The following is a 16,271-nucleotide window of genomic DNA, read 5'->3' as shown; positions in this document are numbered from 1 at the left end:
GTAAAGTGAAGGTCCAGACCAGTTTTTTTTATTTTTAAGAGGTTCAGGAACTCCACTGGTTGCAAGGCTACTATCAATTATACCTAGGACCAGAGGGTCTACAGTAGCTAGTGGTTCTTAAAAAGATGTGTTTTTATGGCATCAGTGGGAGAATCAGAAAGTTTTACAGCGCAATGATTTCTGATACAAGTGAAGGGACATAGGTTGGAACTAGGCCTATCACGATGACACATTTTGCTGGATGATAAATTGTCCCAGGAATTATTTCAATAAATGCTAATAATGTCATTGTGAGACCATTTTGAACTTATTAATGCATGTACACCCTTTTAAGTATCAATTTCATTTTGCAAGCTTAGAAATTATTAACATTTACTGCACAGAAATTTGTACAGCGGGTTTTACGAATGAATCCAAGCTTTCAGCTTCAAGCCTGTTTTCGTGTACTGGAGGGAATATCAGTGCATGCGTAGAACTCTCACAGCCTGGTGAGCAGAGGCAAATGAGTCGGTTCGCTAAAAAGAGCTGTTATTCGATTTGGAAGAGAGAGACACAAGGAAAACAAACAAGTATGCAAATAAAATCTATTGAGGCCAGAAAAAACATAGCCCTCATTTTAATTATCATGCAATTTACTGATTAACTGATTTACTTTTTTTATCACAATACTCCTAATTAGAACTGATGAAAAGTGGCAGGGATAGGAACAGTTCAGCACAGCACATGGTGCACACAACGAAATGTGTCCTCTGGTTTTAACCATCACCCTTGGTGGGCAGTGGGCAGCCATGACAGGTGCCCGGGGAGCAGTGTGTGGGGAAGTTGCTTTGCTCAGTGGCACCTTGGCGGATCGGGATCGGGATTCGAACCGGCAACCTTCTGATTATGGGGCCGCTTCCTCTACCACTAGGCCACCACTGCCCACCCTTTTTTAAGGGGAGAGTGCAAACACAGTCTCCCATTACCAGAAATTATGCAGTCGAGATTCCCCACATTTGGGGAATTCACAGGGGTCAGCACAGCCGGAGTGCAATGGCTGAGCCTCGCTCAAGGTGAACCGTATTCTTGATCACGGTATCTCCCATGCCAGGTAAGTATTAGCACCGTTCACAGGAATGTGTACATGGAATCCAGTTTAAACAACCGTGTCGAATATATCGGTTGGCTAAGATGATCCCCAAACATGGATTACACTAAAATATGAAGAACTACCAGCAATTAACTATTTGTCCATCGAGTTAGTCTTGTGGTAATATTTAATATTAAAATTAGTATGCTAATAACAAGGGCGTCCCCAGAATTATTCACTATTACTAGTAAAAGATTTTAATTTAGAGCAGATGAGATCTTTTCTGGTGTAGTGACCTTATTTAAATGCAGGAAAACTCAAAAGAAAATTTTCTTGAACAGACATGTCTATTACTACAACATCATAAACAGGGTGACATTAAATACATGTTACACGGTTTCATTTGCACTCTCATTCACACCTAATCATGAGAATTAGTATACGATACCTTTAACTAAATATCAGGTTCAAATATTACATGAGCAGGCTGGTGTAACAGGAAACTTTGCAAACCCTGATGCAAAATCTGGCTTAAGGCTGACAGAGGAGATGCAGCAAATCAGGAAGCAGTTATCAGCAGCGTGCACAGAGAGCGATATCATTGATTATTGAGAGACTTGCAAGAGTGTTACCTTCTTCTCAGCTGTCATCAGCGTCACCTTGTTGCGGCTGTCGACACATATCAGACTGGCTTGTCGTGTTTCCACGTCTGCTCGGGCCTTCTGTTGGGTGGCTGCTGCGTATCGTGCCCCGTGGCCGCCGATTGCCTATGCAGTCATGCATTGGACGAAGAGTTCAAGTCGAGCGCTGCCTCCAGGAGCAGCTTGAACCTCGATGAAAGTTCAGACTGGGAGGGAAAACAGAAAACCCACGAAAGACAAAATTCTTGGGTGTGATAGTTGTTTTATATCTTCAGCATTGGGTAACACCTCTAGGCTTGTGCTGGACCAGTGGTTTGAATACGTTTAGGATGACCCAGCTTCTGGAAGGAGACCAGAGCCCTCCTATTAAACATTCTTACTCAACGTTATCCTCCATCAACAATCTGGCTCAAAGACTATTCTCTTTCACACACACACACACACATACTCAAAAACATTGTCAGCATTTAATATCAGACTGAATGATACCAAATATGGTCTATCTAGCATAAAATACATTTTACAACATAAAATACATTTTATACCAATACACATATTGATATGTAAAAACACGATAATTAAGATAAGATTATACTTTACTAGTGGCAGAAAGTGGACAGTACAAGATTTTTGGTTGCAATGTTAATACGTTTTTTCCAAAAATTCATGAGTTTCAGAATCAAATCATAAGTCTTTGTGCAACAGTTCACTGGGAAAGAACCCCCTGAATTATGTCTGAAAACCTCCTTTATACTGAACATGTAGCTCCAAAAAAGGTTGCCACAGACAAAGCAGATTGTGCTTTGTCCAGGCAGTACCCTAGTGGGTAACACACTGGCCTATGGACCAGAAAGCCCATGTTCAAATCCCTCTTAGTACCATTGTGTCCCTGAGCTAGACAGTTAACCCTGAGTGTCTCCAGGGGGGAACTGTCCCTGTAACTACTGATTGTAAGTCGCTCCGGATAAGGGTGTCTGATAAATACTGTAAATGTAGGATCCCCAGCAGTAATACAGTATCATCCACCCCAACAAGACTTCCCCGTGGCTGCTCAGGATTCGGCTCACCATGGCCGCTCAGGATTCTAACCGGCAACATTTCAATTACAGGTCCGCTTCCTTAGGCGCTAGGCCTCCACTGGATTACTGGATGGTGACATGGATGGATTGGTTAATTAGTAGGAGCTCTTTATGGCAAGTCTATCATTTGTGTCAGTTAAAAACACTTCAGGTTCATATATTTGTGTATAGAGTGGTAAAGACAATGGCACTTGACACTCTTGTAAATAGGCCCTCTAGCCACTGAGGGATACTCCGGGTTGAATGATGTACAGTTTGTGACTGAATGTACTTCTTTCTGTTTATTTTGGCAGTTCCAGTAACCTTGGTTATCCATTTTGTGCTGTTTGTGTGCACTGATGAAGCCCTGGCTTCATCAATTCCCTGCCTATAACCATTTAGGAGAAAGCTGACCTTCTATCTGCCTGCACAAATATTGCTTAGTGCAAGTGTTCTGAAATGAACTTCCAGAATGCAGATGGGAAAAAAAGGTCAAGCTGTTAAATGTCTTTCGTTATACTTGATCATTGAACGTGAACAACGCATACGCGGCGTAATGGTTGTGTTTTGTTGCAAAAATGTACAGTATTTAAGACGACTGGAAGTGGTGACGGTCTGATCCCACAGCAAAATCCAGACATCAAAACATTTCCTTCGTGTTGACGTGAATCCAGGTCTCGTGCATCTGGCTCATCCTGCTGCTTTGCCTGCTGCGCTTTTGAAGACGTGCCCCAGTTCAGAGCTGTCACCGCCTGTGCTCATGTGTGGGTAGATGCAGCAATGAGACACAATGCTGTCAATCAGCTCTGCTGCAGTCAAACCTGACAGTGGCTCTGCTCTGCTCTGCGTCTCCTCGCCGTCACAACACAATGCAAACAATGCCCCCACCAAAGACCATGGATATAGGAGATAAATGCAGATTTGACCTTGAAGCACCATCATTTTTATAAGAACAAATAAACTCTCAATAAATTTTAGAAAAAAAAAACCATGAAAATCTATTGAAAGAACTGAAGATCAGAGCTCATAGTTGATGCATCCGGTACTTATTTCCCTACAGTACCCACTATATGCTTCCAGCTTAAGCATTTCTGTGTGTAACGGCACATTGAATTAACAACTAGGTGTCACATGACTCCATCACGGGATGCTCGGGAAGGCAGCAGTAGGTGATTCTCGCAGCATTTGATCAGTGCCGACAGGAGGCTCGGTACTCAGTCGTTGTAAAGTCACATCAGCTTCACCTCGTCTCACTTGACAAAGTAAGACCTATTGTCTTCACCATCGGCAGTGTCTCTCACTTACACCGCCTTCAGCGAAGAACTAAAGACAGCGTTCTGTCAACCATACAGTGAAAAAGATGTGACCTCTCGTCTGTGCCATCTGCCCCAGGGTCTGTGCTCAGTTAGATGGAATTCAGTGGAATTCAGGACCCTGAATTCAAACCCTAAGCTGGATGCACCCGATGTTGTTCTACGAAGTTTTGGTGCCCCGTATCAGAAATGAGATGGCGGCCTCCTTTGAAGCATTGATCGACACCTGCTCACAAAATGTAAATCAGTGATAATTCAGCCGTCTCCTTCCTGTCTCACCCTGCCTGTAATCGTAATGTTTGGTTCTAACCAGGAGAAGACCACAGCCTTTGTTAATTCTGGCACCTGGGGGTCCCCGTCGAGACAATGTCCACTTCCATCGCCATCACTTCCCTGGACAACTCTCTCTGGACCAATCTTGCTGCTTGGACACTCACCAGTAAAACATTCAGTAAACCTGGCTGTTCCAACATGAACCTCATTTCTCCTGGTCAGAAGGCCTGGTGCTCGAGTGGGGCCCTCAATGTCAATGTCACCCCTTGGACTCCCCCCCCCATCTTGCACGGGACGTGGCCACCAACCTGCTGCTGGGCATGATGCCCCTGTGGTCATCTCTACTCACTCTCCAACGTCGAAGAGTCTGACTCCATGATGCTTGGAAGGCTGAAGCATTTAATAAGTTCCGACCAGAGGCTCGTTTCTTCATCTTCATCGAGCTTCATGGCTCGAAAGTTAAACTGATCCTCCTCTATTCTGGCAACTCATCTCTTTATTCAGCTCTGCTCTCTCATTGGTGGGTGTTTCAGTCTTGGCTGTCCCAACTTTCGTAACACTTGCCTTGTCTGGATTTGGGTCGGTGTGTAGTGGAGGAAACTCTGGTGAAGCATGCAGAGAAAGGAGACCCGCCGGGAAGAAAGAGAATCTCATGCCGCTGCTGGGGTTTCCATCACGCTCTGTATTTATTATACTTGTAGCACCTCAGTTCTGCCACGCCCGGGTAAATGTTGTGATGCACTGACATCGAGGCACAGATAATCGTAAATGAATTGAATTGTGTGACCAAACGGGTTCTCTTACAACAAAAGGCCAAACAACAGAGGTGTACACATCAGAAGTGAATATGGAGCAGTTAAAGAATCGAAGGTGATGGGTCAGAGCAACACAATATGGGGGTTGAATTTAACAGATTTGTATTTCGGCAATAGGGGTTTAAATTAAAGTGAAATTAAAGTGAAATTTTAAATTAAGTGAAATTAAGAAAACGTTTGAGACATTGTTAGAAACCCAATGTATTCATGAGTGAATACAACAAAGCATCCCAAGTAATGAGACATTTAAAATTCCCATTGGATTAAGTTATCATTTATGGCATATAATTAAAAAATCAATAAAACCTAGACGTGGCTGTTCACACCACACACTGGTTACATAAATTCTTAACACTAATTCTCAAGACTTTGCTTGAACGTAAAGATAGATGTCTTCAGAATGACGTCTGTCTCTATCTCTGTCTGTACGGTGAGCCTGAGCCCCAGCAAGGCTTCCCGCAGACATGAATCTGGAAATATCTGGAGGATGGATTTAAACGCGAATTCCTCCCCGTTCCACATAAATCTGGTGATAGTTGCTGGATTAACGGCAGCAGGAGAGGACTCGGAACAGTGATAAGTGCCCACGAGAGGAGTGCAGGGGGAGAATTCATCTTCCTGATTTGCCCTCTCAAGCTGTCGTCTGCAGTGCCAGCAGTGCAGGGTTCCTGTGGCTGTGCAGTTTCCTCCTGAATTGTTAACCCCTCCATTCACACACTGAAATTGTCATGATGGAATAGATGCAACTTGAACCCTACAATGACTGTCACTGTGAGTTTTTTTGTGCTTTACCATGAAATAAAAATTTAATTTTCTAAATACTGTGGATAGTTCATAGTTTATGCAGTGGTGGCCTAGCAGTTAATGGCCTGTCATGGCTGCCCACTGCTCACCAAGGGTGATGGGTTAAATGCAGAAGACAAATTTCACTGTGTGCACCGTGTGCTGAACTGCTGTGTCTCTCAAGTGACAATCACTTCACTTTACTTACTCTATTCCCTATTTTAGTAATCTGGTGCTTAGTGTGCAATGCTAAAAAAACATTTATGTCCAAGTAAATTTTGCTACAGATTTTGATCGAGTGCTAAGCAGAAAAAAGGTTGTCCTAAATCTCTAAGTTGTCTCTCTTGTGTGCTAAGTGAAAATACATGAGCAAGTCATTCATGGGTGTTTGACATAATCTCGCAGCTCTACAAGAAACACCTCATCCGTCAAACTTGCAATATTTTGAAGGACTCTCACCACCCCTCACATGCCCTGTTCTCCCTCCTACCGTCTGTAACTGCCAGACACTGCAAGAGCTTCCTCCCCCAAGCAGTCAGAGCTCTCAATGCACTGCCATCACCAAACTACAGTTAAACTCAGCAATCAGCAGTCCTGTTATTTTTTTCTTCTTTTATAGTCCTCTACAGTATTTAAGTTTTAGTTTTGTTTAAAAACTAAACATTGTGAAATTGTCCATACAATTAATATAAATTAGTTGAAAAAAATACCAGTCAAGTTCCCATGAAACGATTTTTTTGTGTCCCCTAATACTGTATCTGAAGTCTCTTTCCAAAATGTAGGCTTTGTTCACCTTTGATCCACTTTGATCCAGTCCCACAATGAGATTTCCCCAGGATGCTGTCTGTACCTTTAAATGCTAATGAGGATGAGCAAGGCGGGACGAGGAGGAGAGCAGCCTAGAGAACTGAGCGGGCATTCACGGTCATCAACATCATTCACCAACAACGTTTGGCTCAAACAGGAAGTTGTGTAAAATAAATAAAATTAAGCGTCTGGTTCTTTAGCGTATTGCAAAATATACAAGCATGACAAATGTGAGTAATCAAATTCAAGATCCAACCGTCTGAGCTGCCGCTCTCTGAACGGGAAAGCAGAATGGCCAGTATTCACATTTTTCAGGGCAATGAAAAAGGATCCACAAGGTAGTAGAATCCCTGGCATTTTGTGGTTTTAATATCACTAATAAGTGTCATGCATCTGTAAGATGAGAAATTCCACTTCCATGGCATTTTATGCTTTGTCTTTAATGAAGACATGGCGTTTCTGCGCTTTTGTTTTGCATGGAGATTCAACGCCTCCGTTTTTCATATTTTTGTCAAATGGCAACAGGTGTGAAATGACTGCCACAGGTTCTTGTGATACCCCGCCCTGCCTTTGTCTGCCCCAGATGGGAGTCCACGGGGGCAGGACAAGACAGAAACAACACATTCTGATTGGTCGGTGACAACTTCCTGTGGGCCAAATTGTTCACTTGTGGTCGGGGATCTTTCATTTTTCTTTTCTATCGGAAGCTGAGGGAAATTTTCCCATCAGTAACTGAGTCTCTCCTACTTGACCTATTTTTCTCATGGCTTCTCTCTCTCTCCCTTTACTCTTTCTTTTCACAATTTACTGGTGTTAATACATTAGAAACTGGTCATCCTTTTAACCTCTATTGTGCCATGCCTCTTTCTGCCAGGTAACATCAAGTTGGAGTGGTTTTAATACAGTTCTTTTGTGTTCTTCCCAGTTTTACCTCTTGACTGCTCTTGATGAGCAGTTTCTAATTTACTAACACCAGTTAATTATTATCACAGTTACATGTGACTATTGTATGTAAAAATGTACCAATGTTACAGAGAAAACCATGAGAAAAATAGGTAAAGTAGGAGAGACTCCTTTACTGATGGGGAAATTTCCCTCAGCTTCCGATAGAAAAGAAAAATGAAAGATCCCCGACCACAAGTGAACAATTTGGCCCACAGGAAGTTGTCACCGACCAATCAGAATGTGTTGTTTCTGTCTTGTCCTGCCCCCGTGGTCTCCCGTCTGGGGCAGACAAAAGCAGGGCGGGGTATCACAAGAACCTGTGGCAGGTATTTCACACCTCTTGACATTTGACAAATATGGAACACTTGGGTGTTGAATCTCCATGCAAAACAAAAGCGCAGAAACGTCATGGTCCTGCGACGTCCCATCTTACAGTACCATGTTTTCATACAATATTTACATGTAACTGCAATAGAAATCTACCTGTGTTCATTCTTGTAACTTCTGTTGTGCCATGCCTCTTTTGTCCAGGTAACATCAGATGAGTTTAAATACAGCGTTTTTTTTTTACACACCCAAACATTTCTAAAACATGTGTCTTTTACTTTCTTTCTTTTTTTCATGCAATTTCACTGCAATGCACCCAGCCACGCCTCTTTTAATATAAAAAAAACCACCCATGTAATCACAAAAAAAATCTCTATACAATTTTATACTCTATACATACTTGTTTAAAAAAGACAGCATCCAGCGGAAAACGGTCCACTGTGAAAGTGGCCAAGTGCACTAGTGTGAATCTAATATGCCACAAGATGTTTCCGCTGCACAGGCAAAGAGGATGTGGGCTGTTTTCTGATTCAGCTGCTGGACGAGTGTGTGTGGACGAGGGGGCCGGCAGGCTGAGGGGTTTATGATAAAGCCTGAAAGCACAGCGCTGTCACTTAGCTACGCTGACAAACCGGCCTGCTTAGGGGACCCTGCTCATGATTATTGCAATGGCCTCCCAAGCAGCAGCCGAGAACAGCGACTGCCTCTCGCCCTCCTCTGACCATCTCTCAGCTGTTCAGGGTTTTAAATAGGCCTCAAGGTCTCTGTGTTATTTGCAGCTGTAACTGGAGGCAGCACGAAAGCTTAGCGGCCCCGGCCCTTTTGGTCTTGGCCTATCACATGGGAAATGGAGTCAAGCCAGGGGGTGGGCAGAGGAGCGATTGTTTTACTGGCCTTTTGCAGGTCTTTTTACACCCCACAATATATTTCCCTTTTTCTTTATTTTAGTGTATTAACCATTACATTTTACTGAAAGAGTTTTTTCAATACAATGAGAATAATGGGTGCATAAAACCAATAAAATCCAATTTGTGTCACTGTTAGTACATACTGTAAATTAGTGGACAAAGCAGAGGGACAGAAGAAAGGAGATCAATACAAAATATAAAAAAGCTTCATTAAATATTGACCTATTGATAAATGACCAGCATGTTGCACAGATATATTTTTTTGTGGTCTTTCATATTACTTTTAAAGGAGCCTGCAGTAGTCTTTGAAGTCCACAAGAGGCAAAATGAAATCTGATTTACATTAATTTACATTTACAGCATTTGTTGGACGTCCTTATCCAGAGCAACCTACATAAGTGCTTTGAAGACAGTAAGACATTCTGATTCTGGTTCACCAAGATCTGGGCTAAGAATTCCTCAGTCCAAAACTCTGTTGGCAGGTAATACAGTAAGAAAGCTTATAGAAAGCATGTAGAATACGTGCTGAAGTGCTAACCGAAGAACTTTCTAAAGAGTTGCACTACCTTTGAAGAGGTTGGGGTCATTTAGAAATGTTCTTGTTCATCCTTGAAAAGAGTAGAATAAGATAGATTAGAATTGATACACTTTATACATTTCTAGTGTTACGAAGACAGATTTTATCGCTTTTTAATCAGTGAAACTGTAGTCTATTGTACTAAGATCATTGATAAATGTCACATACTTTCCAATGTCACAACCCATTCCGATGGACATCAAGATTAATTTTTGGCTTTGTCCATGATATCTACCATGGAGTTTCTTCAGGATGGGAATAACCCAAACGTTTTGTGCTACTTTTGCATCACAAGAAGATATAACAACTAATGAGTCATCAATCAGTCGGACTTTGCCATCTAGTGATGATTCCCTATATAACAGGGAATACCAAGAAACCTTTAAAGCAAGAATTTTTCATTTGTCTGTTCATTTTCACCTGTTTATTTCTGTTTAACATTTTATCAGTGCCCAATATCTTGATGTTGTATCTCCTTCAAATGACGATTCTTCAAAGGATCTAAATGTCATTTGCTGCGATTATGGCACAGGAAGCAGGCATCTGGTTTATCTTTCTGTCTCAGTGTCCGAATTAATCCACTTCTCCAGGGAGAGGATCTATGCTGTGAGGATTATGCATAATCACTCAGAACTGAATAATGAAGCCAACTACAGACATTGGCCACATTAATCTCTGTTTCATACTAAAGGTATCAGTTGCGGTGACTTGTGGTTATGGGCTGACTAGATGCCACTGCACCAACGACATATGTGTTTTTATGATTTCTTTTCATCCGCTCCAAATGCAGACTTTGTCTATTTGAGTGACAGTGAAGTGATCGAAGCAGTGCAGCACATCACATGGTGACACAATGAAATGTGTCGTCTGCATTTATAACAATTATCATTATTGGGCAGCCATGAAAGGCTGATCAAGGGGGCCACAGTGGCACCTTGGCGATTCGGGATTCAAACCCGAAGGAAATGACAAGGTGAGGTTGGTGAGATTCAAGCCTGAGCCACCCGCACCAAAGACGGAATGATATTTAATTCAGATGTGGTGTTAAGATTTGGCTTTAGTTCAATGATACTGTGAGTATTTGTAAATGATGCTCAAAAGCAGGTTTGCTGAAAGAAAATCGTAGTAATGGGCAGTCATCTATATGGTTCCGTGAAAAGCAGGGGTTAAAAACAGTTTAAAGTATGAAAATGAAAAAATCCCAAAGTGAATAACAGAACATGTTGATCTGGATTAAAAACAATGAGAAACTGCTTTGGCTTGGCAAATCTGACATTTAGACTTTGTCCCAGCAGATCCTGCCGGCCTGAAACATGCTCAGCCTTATGTTAAAATGGAATAAATACCCTTGTTCCCTCACATCTCCCACCTGCAATACCCCAGCAGTGAACACTCACACATCACTCATAGCATGTACCATCATATAGACCCTATTGTCCATGCACAGCTTGCGTCAGACATCCTCCAGGCCAGGGGTAAGCAATTACAGACCTGGACTCTAGATGTCCTGCAGATATTTATGTCAGTGATGATACCCTCTAGCCATCTTTACTAATTAGCCTTGCATGAATTGGATAAGGTTTCACAGAAAACGTCTGCTTCAAAAGCAGTCAGGTTCTGACCCTTGTTGTAGTGATCTGAAATATTATGTGGTCAGTAGTGGTCTAAAACTGACCATTGCTGACCAGGATGGTGGATTTCTGGCACAATGTGTAATTGTGCGGTCTTCTCAGCTTTTATAAATAAACTATAAAATATTTTGGTTGTAAAATGTATGGAAAGAGAGGAGCCTGCAATTTGTGTTTTTTATTACTTACGAATTTCAAATGAATAAAAGAATAGGTCCTGTCCATCAATTAATGACACAGTGCTTTGGAAGCATCTGCTGATAGGGTGATTGATGGTTATTGCAAAAATGTTGCTCTAGATAATGGCAGTGTGGCATTTTCCTCGGTTCACCTCTCTGATGTCCTCGGTTCACCACTCTGATTAAATACAGCATATTTGTCAAGGTGTCTGAATGCATCTGAATAAAGAACAGAAAGTGTATTCGGCTTAGCGAGGTCATGACAACCATGATGAACATTTAAAATCTATTTATGGGATGATGGTAATAATATCCACGACCCTTGGGGAAAAAATACAAAAAAATGCAAAAGCAGAATGTCTAAAGTTGTATGGCGTGCATTTACATTAGTAAGCTAATACAGCCTAACCTGACATTGTTTCTGAGAGAATTTCCTAGATTTGATTTTGATTAATAAGTTATACATTTTTACTTTTTTTGAGAATAATAATTATATAATATAATTATTTTACTTCAGTTAGGTTTCAAGGGCATGTGCCAGTTAAATTAAACATCAGGCAACATCTTGTCTCCAAATAAAGTTTAACTGGAGAAAGAATCACTGCAATATTGAATAATAGGAGTCTAGGAGTAATAACTAAATTATTAAAAGCTTTCTGTTCACCACTTAGCAAACATTTGTGGAACATTCCCTGATAACTACAGTGTTGTTTTGCTATATCAGAAAACACAAAATGAACATTGTTCTAAACACAATGTAATTTGGTCTCTTTCAAGTATACCTCACTCAATCTTTTATAGGGTGTATTAAGAACTATCTGTTCTTTAAGTATATCAGCATGAAAGTGAAAAAAATTCAAAGTGAATTGTCATTGTGATACACTGCAGCACAGTATACGGTGACACAGTGAAATGTGTCCTCTGCTTTTAACCATCACCCTTGGTGAGCAGTGGGCAGCCATGAAAGGTGCATGGGGAGCGGTGTGTGGGGACGGTACTTTGCAACCTTCTGATTACGGGTCCATTTTCTTTACCTGCTAGGTCACCACTGCCCTAGCATCACATTTTACTGGACAACTTGCATAACTTGAAACAACTTGATGACCAGAGATTAAAGCCATATCCAGCATAACTTCACTTAATCTCTTAGTTCTTCATTAATTTTCTGAACAGGTACCAGCACACCAAGCACTGAACCGATAGCGTTTAAGTCTGTCAACTGATTCTGTTTACAGACATCAAAGTGCATTAATGATGAACATGACAGGTAAAATGCACAAAAAAGAGTCACTCAAAAGTAAAAAACAAAGAAAAAAAATCACAGAAATAAGCGTAGCAAGTCAGATGAAAAAAACCTTCTCTTCACTTCCACAGTGTATTATAAAGTTGTCCATGATTTTCCATTTCTCATTCTGAATGTGTAGTCATGTTTACAATGCGTCCAGTGATAATAGCGGTTCAGTCAAGCTTAAGCTGAAGTGGACAAATTGAATATAAATCACAAGAGCAAACAAGAGCCGAAATAAAGTCAACTTTTTCCCCCCTCGGCATTAACAAATGTGTTTGGGTTTAAGATTTACATAAAAAAAAAAAAACTTCCCACTCGATAATGGATCGTTGGTGGGAGTATTTAGTGCGACTCGTCTCCAAGCTGCCAAAGCATATTATTCAGAGATCAAAGGACAAAGTAATTAAGGAGATTCATCTCACTTTAGGCAATGAGGAGTCCTCTCGTCACACTCACTCTCAGCAATTACACACAGCTCACAATTTGCTAATTAACACTAATGAGATCAGCTAAGAGATGGAATGAGGAGGCTAGCAGACTCATATGTCCATAAATGTAAGCGAACATACGCTCGCATTGGTTGAGTGTATTTGCTCTTTGACTAAAATTGTGCCTTTTGCCTATTATATGACTATTATCTCTGGCTGGGATAATTGTGTCATAGGCCTGAGCCACACAGGAAGTAAACAAATATGTTTATAACACAATTAACATGATAGTTTTGACAGGCCTGAAATATAGTGACAATATTTCTACTCTTCTATAAAATTGGTTCTTCCAAAGATTGACTCAACAAAGTTTACTTAACATTAAAGCTGGAAAATGTTCACAAATTTAAATTAAAGCAGATTTTAATACATGTATGTATTAATACATTTAATACAAAGCCATAATACATTCATGTTGTAAAAACACTGTATTAAAACCAGTCCAACTTACCTGGCAGAAAGAGGCATGGCACAATAGAGGTTAAAAAGGAACAGTTTCTTAATTTATTAACACATAAATAATTATTGTAGTTACATGTGAATATTTGAAAAAAGGTACCAAGGTTACAGAGAAAACAAAAATGAGAAGAAAGAGTAAAGGGGGGGAGAGAGAGAGTAAGAGGCAGAGCCATGGGAAATAATGAGATGATAGAGCAGACTTGAAAACCAGAAGATCCGGTTTCGATGGAAAGACAGCTGGGAAAGGAAAGAAAAGAAAAAGTCAAAAACCCCTTCCCCACATGTGAGCAGACCTTTATACCCCTGGCCTACAGGAAGTTGTCACTGGCCTACAGGAAGTTGTCACAGACCAATCAGAACCTGTTGTTTCTGATGTCATGCCCCCCGGTGCCTCCCATCTGGGGAAGACAAAGAGAGTGGGCGGTCCTGACGGCCGACACTTCACACGTTGCCGTCAGACAAAAGGCATGAAAAACAGAGGTGTTGAATCTTCATGCACAACAATTGGCACAGGAATGTCACAAATCTTTTTGTAGACGGTCGCTATGCAAAACAAAAGCATGGTCCTGCGATGCCCAATCTTACAATGTGTGGCCCAAAGTGATGTCTCACCTTTTTTGAAAGACTAATCTCCCAGTACCTGCAGCTGAAAAACATCCCCACAGCATGATGATGCAACCACCATGCTTCACTCTAGGGATGGTGTTGGCCTGGTGATGAGAGGTGCCTGGTTTCCTCCAAACGTGACGCATGGCATTCATGCCAAAGAGTTCAATCTTTGCCTTGAGAGTCCTTCAGGTGCCTTTTGGCAAACTCCTGGTGGCCTGCCATGTACCACTGCATTGTCACTGAGCAAAAGCACCCCCCCTCACACTTCTCACTAAGGGTGGTGGGTTAAAGGTTGTGTCACTGTGTGCTGTGCTGCAGTTTTTTACAACTTCAATCACTTCGTTTTCACTCCCCAACATATGACAAATAGTTAGGTCCATGACAAATATGACAAATTCACTTTTTTTACTTTTTACTCACCAACAAATTTAGCTGAAACATTACCATGTCAGCCATTAGTTGAAAATCTTACACCTATGCTTCCTTCAATGCCCATGCCATTCGAAACAGACTGAGCTGAGCCTCTGTCAGTCTCAGGTCCACACTTCCCATCCCTGTGTGGTGATATATTTCAAAATGAGTTTGGTTAAATTACAGCCTCCATGAGTAGCACCTCCACAAGAACCAAGCCATGTCACCCACATTTGAATTAATTTTATGTTGCTAGATAGTTTGTTATACCTTTCAGCCATCAGTCTGTCATCTGTCAGTAAACTTTATCATCAACTAATGGGTGTCCATCCCAAACCTGATGAACTTCAGCAACATGCTTATCATTTAAACATCACATTAATGTTGACAATAAATTAAAGCTGCGACTACACACCAGCTGGCCAAACCTTTTTGCATAGAGGATGCTGTAACCACAGTAAGCACTGTGTATACACTGTGAGCGCCATTCCAGTGAGTCTTGTTCTGTGGTGGTTTGGCACCTTGTTTGGTATCTCTCTTATTTCTGTGTATGGTGTCATTGGAAGACTGCCCAGTCAGCTGTAGAAAGCAGCACCTTTGGGGGTTTAACTTATAGTCTAGGTTTGTTAACCTTAATTGTGTGCAACACAAGATAAATAAAGTAGACATATAAAGATGGCAAATTCCTTTGATTACTCTACCCTAAATCCAACAATATCCATATCTACTTAATCGGATCAGGGGTCATGTCTGACAGAAATGGGACATGGGCACAGGGCACACGTACAATTCACCTACACACTCAAACCTACAGCCAATTTAGAGTAACTAGTTAAACTGCTGTACATGCCTTTGGGCAGTAGAAGAAACAACTCAGAGGAAAAGCTACTGCAATATGGGGAGAGCAAGCAAACAAATGGCTGGGGCCCCGAATACGAAACCAGGACCTTGGAAGGTTGCGTACTCCCCACCACCACTAGTCCAGTAGTATCTATCCATCATAGTATAAGATAATGATGCCCTCAAAATTATTCTGTCATCTACTTAGTCTTTCAACCAGTCCATGTAATTCTACCTACGAACAGAATTAGCTTAATATGTGTGAATGGAGGACTTATTAACTCTTATCAGTGGCTCATTCATGGCCACATTTCATGAGATTCGTAATCGTTCATTTGGCACCTGCCACAGCACTGGATTAATAGAGTACCAACTGTAATTGATGAAAGCAGGATGACCCTTTCTGAGTAGGTGATAACCTTTTGCCAGCAGAGTGCAGGGATCATCGTAGCTGCATTGGTAGCGGCTTCCTGCCACATGACCTGCTCTTTGCAGCTGTGCGCGCCTCTGTGATCCATCAATTATACATAGCAACAATGCAGCACATGCCCTTCAAAGTCCCTGCCTATGAAGCCATAAATTAATGGGTGGTGGAGTGCACACTGTCATATATTTCAGATTTTGCTACTGTCTGTTTTCATGAATGCCATGACATGACACAGCACCATTGTGTTCAGTATGTGAAGCAGGTTTTCATGTATTGCAGCAGACGTATTACGAATTCTCAATATTTTATATGCATTACATTATAACCCTGGCCAGTGGTCGTTTCTCCTTGCTGCAAGTACAAGTTGATGAATTTCACTTCATTTCATTGACTGTGTCTGATGACATGGATTGCAAAACTTTTCAA

The 16,271-nt window shown here is 41.3% G+C and overlaps 1 non-coding gene across 1 annotated transcript; it reads right to left on the bottom strand.

Moving 5' to 3' along the window:
• Positions 1 to 933: 933 nt before the first annotated feature.
• On the bottom strand, positions 934 to 1,098 carry LOC114801484 (U1 spliceosomal RNA). Its single transcript, XR_003751535.1, has one exon. It is a non-coding gene; the product is annotated as a U1 spliceosomal RNA (small nuclear RNA).
• Positions 1,099 to 16,271: the final 15,173 nt, after the last annotated feature.

Source organism: Denticeps clupeoides, chromosome 12 (genome assembly GCF_900700375.1).
Source record: "Denticeps clupeoides chromosome 12, fDenClu1.1, whole genome shotgun sequence".
Taxonomy (NCBI): Eukaryota; Metazoa; Chordata; class Actinopteri; order Clupeiformes; family Denticipitidae; genus Denticeps; species Denticeps clupeoides.
The sequence above is the reverse complement of the archived record's forward strand: the minus strand, read 5'-3'. Positions and strand labels throughout refer to the sequence as shown.